General features: G+C 40.0%; 1 protein-coding gene across 1 annotated transcript in view; it reads right to left on the reverse strand.

Annotated features, from left to right (window-relative positions):
* The window catches only part of NOS1 (nitric oxide synthase 1), a 672503-nt gene extending 666736 nt beyond the window's left edge, over positions 1-5767 (reverse strand). The window contains exon 1 of the mRNA XM_075324076.1: positions 5567-5767. The gene's annotated coding sequence lies outside the window, so the exon portion shown is untranslated. The remainder of the gene's footprint in view (positions 1-5566) is intronic.
* Between the last annotated feature and the right edge of the window lie 458 nt (positions 5768-6225).

Genomic DNA, 6225 nt, shown 5'->3' on the forward strand with positions numbered 1-6225 from the left:
ACCTTCCCCTTGAAGGAGGGATTGTTCGGCAGCAACAGCGACGTCGCTGAACAGGTATGTGCGTGTGACGCTGCCATAGCGATATTGTTCGCTACGGCAGCGATCACCACATGTCGCACGAACGACGGGGGTGGGTGCTATCGCTCGCAACATCGCTAGCAATCGCTAGCGATGTCGCAGCGTGTAAAAGCACCCTTAAATCTGCAGTATATGGCCATAGAGATACATATCTTAAAGAAAATTCTAAACTGAGAACTTCTTAGCTGTTAACAAGATTTGGCCAAAATAGAGTTACATTTAGTAACTGTAAACAAGAATGTTTCCAATCTGCTGATTGGAAGGAAAAATCTCGGGAATGTAAGATATGTCATTTCCCACTGGAGCTCCCTGTTTTACCAACCAGAGTTTTCAGTAGGCTCCTTACCATCAGAGGCAGGAGTACAATGACAGTAACACCTCTATACAAAGCTGATAGAACAGAATCCATTAGCCATATCTGAGGTCACAGCTGACCTTGTTCTCCTTCCTTCCCAATAATCTTTCCACAGGCTCATTAGATTGTTCTAGATACTTATAATAATAATAATAATAATAATAAAAAAAAAGTTTATTTATATAGCGCCAACATATTCCGCAGCACTTTACAATCCGGTGGGGGGTTGTATACACAAATACAAAACAAAATAGTACATAATTCAACAGCTACAGTAGGAATGAGGGCCCTGCTCGAAAGCTTACAATCTATGGTGAAAATGGGGGACACAAAAGGTGAAGCACACTTGTAGATCTGGCCAAATTGTAGATCTTTTAAACAAAAGGAAGCATCTGAGAATCTCTAATTAATCTCTAACATTTTATAATTCACTAAATATGAGAAATATTCTGTTTTCACAACTCCTCTCTTTAGTAGTGATATGGACTTTGGCTTTTGACCTGACAATGGAGCCTTTATAAAAGGCAAGGTGAGTTCAAAGCTACTCCAAAAAATTATCAAGCTTTATTTTACAAAGTACTGCGAACTTTAGGGAAATCCAAAACTATCCAATACAGTTTATATAACTTGTCCAAATGTTCCTGTCTGAAGGTTTCAGTAATTTTCAACATTGAATTAACTTTTACCTTTTTATTCAACCAAAATTTGTAATTTATAAGCAAATATTTCCTGCAAAAAAGTCTACTTTGCCCTCTTTTCAGAAACATAGCCAGTCTTGTTGGTTGTGTTTTATATTGCAGTTTGGTACTAATAACTTTTACAGCCCTGTTAAAAATGTTCACTGGATTTTGTGATACAACCTCTTAATAATACGCCCAATTTTCCTTTTTATGTTTTGTTTTTTTCTTCTTCTGCTTCTTCTTTTTCCAAGAGCCATATCTATTTCATTTTCTTTTCAATATATGCGTATAAGGGTTTGTTTTTGTTGGACAATTTGTGTTTTTGATTGACGCCATTTATTTAACTAAAGAAAGTAGAAAAAAATTCCAAGTGCAGTGAAATTGCGAAAAAATGCAATTCTGACTTTGTTTGATGGGTTTTATTTTTAAGTCATTCATTGTTATAGTAAAAATTACCTTGAAAAATTATTTTCCAGGTCAGTAGAATTCCAACAGTATTAACCATTTTCAGGTTTTTTTTTTTATTAATTTAGTATTGGAAAAAAATTGGAAATTTGTAAAACAAATCCTTGTGTTGCCATTTTCCGAGATCTGTAACTTTTTTTATTTTTCGGTTGTTGGAGCTGTGGGAGGGCTTGTTCTTTCAGTGACAAGCTGACATTTTTATTCATACCATCACAAAACATTTTTGAACCTCAGCCATATTTGATGGTAGGTATTGCGTTCTTTTCTTTGTAGGCCTCGTTTCATTTTCAGTAAACAGTAGAATGATGAGCTTTACCAAAAAACTTTATATTGCTCTATATTGGTCTCATTTGTCCACGAGACAGTTTCCAAAAAGGATTTTGGCTTAAGGCTACTTTACACACTGCGATATCGGTCCCGATATCGCTAGTGTGGGTACCCGCCCCCATCTGTTGCGCGACACGGGCAAATCGCTGCCCGTGTCGCACAACAGCCGTCACACATACTTACCTGTCCGGCAACGTCACTGTGACGGGCGAACCGCCTCCTTTCTAAGGGGGCGGTCCATGCGGCGTCACAGCGACGTCACTGAAGCATCACTGAACCGTCGCCCAATAGCAGCGGAGGGGCGGAGATGAGCGGGACGTAACATCCCGCCCACCTCCTTCCTTCCGCATAGAGGCCGGGAGGCAGGTAAGGGGAGCTTCCTCGTTCCTGCGGCGTCACACGCAGCGATGTGTGCTGCCGCAGGAACGAGGAACAACTTCGTTACTGCTGCAGTAACGATTTTTGAGAATGGACCCCCATGTCGCCGATTAGCGATTTTGCACGTTTTTGCAACGATGCAAAATCACTTATCGGTGTCACACGCAACGGCATCGCTAATGCGGCCGGATGTGCGTCACAAATTCCGTGACCCCAACGACTCCGCATTAGCGATGTCGCAGCGTGTAAAGCCCGCTTTACTCTTGTACATTTTGAAAAACTGCAATCTAACTTTTTCATGTCTTTGTGTCAGCAGTGGTGTGCTCCTGGGTCTCCTACCAAAGCAAATAATTTCATTAAAATGTCAAAGGAAAATTTGCGCTGACACTGATACACCTTGAGCCTACAGGACAGCTTGAATTTCCTTTAAACTTTTTTGCTTATCCCACCACTCAGATTATTCTGCATTTGCAACCTTTCATTAAATTTTTATATGACGTCCACATCCAGGGAGATTAGCTACAGGGCCATGGGTTGTAAATGTCCTGATTATATTGTGCACTATGGACAAAGCAACATCAAGATCTTTGGAGATGGACTTGTAACCTTGAGCTTGTTGATACTTTTAAAAAAATTTGGTTCTCAAGTCCTCAAACAGTTTTTTTCTGTTCCTCATGCTTAGAGTGGCACACACAGACACACAGTGCAAATATTATGTCAATGTCTTCCCTTTTTAACTGGTTTCAGCTGTGATTTTCATATTGCCCACACTTATTACTTGCCACAAGTTAGTTTGAATGAGCATCACATGCTTGAAACAAAGTTGTTTTACCCATACATTTTAAAGGTTGCCATCAATTTTGTCTGGCTATTTTTTGGGCTTTGTGTGAAATTATGTCCAATTTGCCTTTTTTTCTGTTTGTTTTTTCTGTCTGTATTGTTCCAATGCACACAAAGAAAATAAACGTGTATGACAAAACACGTGTAATTGGAATAATTTTCCGCGAAAAATACTTAATTTTATGGAACAGTTTCAATTGTGCCAAAACCTTCTTTCAAGACTTTATACAGCTATACAATTTTAGTCCAGTATGTAGTAGAAATCACAGTTTCTTATGAAGCATAGCTACTGGTTGGGTTTCAAAAGAGCACTGTAATGGAAGGCAAAGGGTTTACATCTTGGGGTGGACAAAGGGCATCTGGAAGGGCTTGATCACTGGTTCTTATGTTTTAAAAATCTGTATCTTAGATTGATAGTGGCATTTCTCTGGTAAACAGTAGCAGGCAGAGCTCAGCAGAAGGCAGAGAGAGTTTCTTACTTACCTGCCTTTGACTTGCTGTCAATAGGTATGTACCAATGGAAAAGGGTCTTCTAGGCTGACCCTAAGACTACGGCACCTGCACTGTCCCTTATCTCAAAGATAGGCTTAATAGTAGCTAGGTACGAGCCCCCAGCATAACCCTGTCTCCTGTTTGAGCCCTGATACTACTCCCCACCCAGGGAGCGGACCGGAAACCCAGTAATGAAAGCCCCACAAAAAAGAACAGACAAGGGTAAATGAAAACTCATGCACACAAACACAAAGGAGGAACAGTATGTGAACTGGGGAACAACGCAAAAGGGGTAGGAAATAAATGCTCAACTGGAGAAGTCACACACCATGTAGAACTGCAACTTGTTAGTCACCATAGAACAGGAAAACCACAGGAACCAAGGTAGTAGAAGCTATATCTGGCACTCAGCCCCAGAATCCAGAACTTGATAAAGGGTGAAGGCAGCTGAGGATGGTAAGCTGAGCTTCCAGCAGATGATCACAAGTCAGCAGGATTTACCTCCTGCAGTACTGGGGAGCAGTGAAGCCAGAACCAGCCGATGCCCATGACATGCTGTGCAACTCAGGTAACCCAGGCTGTTTGTTGGACTCTGCAGTGTGAACAGAGTCCAACTCCGGCATGACACCCAGCAAGTGCAACATTGAACACCGCACGACACTTGCGCTATACATGTAGGCAAGTTTAGAGAAGGGATTAAACTAAATGCCTCCTCCAATTTCCACTGTTTCTGGAACTGTTTTTCTTATTCTTATGTTACAAAGTTAGGCCCCCAGTAATAAAAATGCATATTTTCCCTTCAAACAACACGGTGTAAAAGTAAACACCCACAGAGAAGTTGAGTGTTGTACACCTAGTTGGTTAATGGAAAAATTTCCAACTTTATTACCACGGGCATAAATTTAGAGGGGCATAGGGAAAAAATAATAGTTCCAGAATTAGTGGAACAGTCACAATTAAAGGGCGTTAAATAAAAAAATCCAGTGAAAGGTCCTTTTTAACCACTGACTCTATCATTATCCTCTATCGGCTTGATATACTGTTCTCTTTCCCTTTACTCTGTTGTCTCTGTATTTGTTTTAAAAAAAAAAAATGAACATTTAAAAAGGCGCATGAATACACGATGTATGATAAATTATTGATAATCTAAATTCAGGATCTTGCAGAGTTAAAAGTTGGTTCCAGAAAGTGCATCATAATCATAGATATTCCAGATATTCCGGCTTAGCCATTAAAATATTGAGGGTTATTCAGTGACTCTCATACAGGTTTCTGCCAGTAATGAAATGTGTCAGTTTTACAGACAGAAGAAAACCAGGGAAGAAATCATATTTTTAGTAACCAATGTCTCTTTTCTTAGTAGGAACACTGCACCATGGGGTGGACCTGGAGACTAGGTAGATGTCAGACAATAATACATTTTATTATTTCTTTACAGAAATCTAAATTCACATGTAAAATGATTAATATTTCTAAAAAGTAATATTCAGCGTGACGTCATATAATCCAAATGTCAGGGTGACATCTGCGTGGGAGCAGGAAGAAGATGGGTGGGGCTAAAACAAGGACAAATTAATCATTGTGACCTGGTGTCTCCTGTCCTTCCATCCATGATTCCAGGCTCACTTTATAGCACCTGCTCATATATCTGATGTGAGGAGCCACACATCCTGGGACACAGCGTTTCCTAATCATCCCTCAGTGCCATGATGGAGGACTAATTATTTGGGGTCTAAGTGTAATGAGACACATGGATAATTCTCATTTTCCCCTCCATGCAAATGTTTTATTTCTAATAAAGTTCTCGCTGTTGCAGACATTTTACCATCAGCTGTCATCACTTGTGCCTAATACATGCAAGTTACTTGTGGCATTGCTATATAATATACACAAACGATGTTACCGCAGTTCCCACAAAGCTGCTTAGGTAAAGAATAGGTAAAAATCTTACTTTCATGATTCTTACGATTCGTTCACTCTGTCCAGCCATCGCTCACATTCTCTCTTTCTTCTTAGCCTTCATATTCCATGAAACCCCCTCCTCTATCGGGCCCTTTTTACATCTGGAGTTTCTAAGTGCTAATTACTCAGTGGGAGTCCTGTGGCTGCTTTACTGCTTGTGTAACGGGGACTGTACTAGGATTAACCTTCCTTCTCTGTGCAAGGCTAGCACCCATAGCAATCTCCTCCTTCGCACAAAATAAAGGGGACCGGCTACACTCACTACACTTGCAAATCCTTCTCAGGATGCACAGACTACTTTCCTGGAGCCCTCTCATCCTTTCTACTGCTCTGGGATTTTTCTTCCTCTACAAAGCTTCAAGGAATAATCACTATTTATACTGAATGGAAATCGGAGAATTCCAACACTCCATATTTTCATCTTTAAATCTTATGCTTATGTGCCTCCAGCATTATTGTTAACTAAAGTCATTCTGAAACGCAATGATCGCTAAAGTATGTGATGTACAGATACTCTACAATATTTGTAGTCATTACTAACGTACACATTTGTCAGATGCTATTTCATTTTATCAATGTCTACACATAGTATAAATATTTTATACAGTATATCGACAGCTACATTAGAGCTAGTAATGAGTGAGCACT

This window comes from Anomaloglossus baeobatrachus, chromosome 1, assembly GCF_048569485.1.
Source record: "Anomaloglossus baeobatrachus isolate aAnoBae1 chromosome 1, aAnoBae1.hap1, whole genome shotgun sequence".
In the NCBI taxonomy this organism is placed as follows: Eukaryota; Metazoa; Chordata; class Amphibia; order Anura; family Aromobatidae; genus Anomaloglossus; species Anomaloglossus baeobatrachus.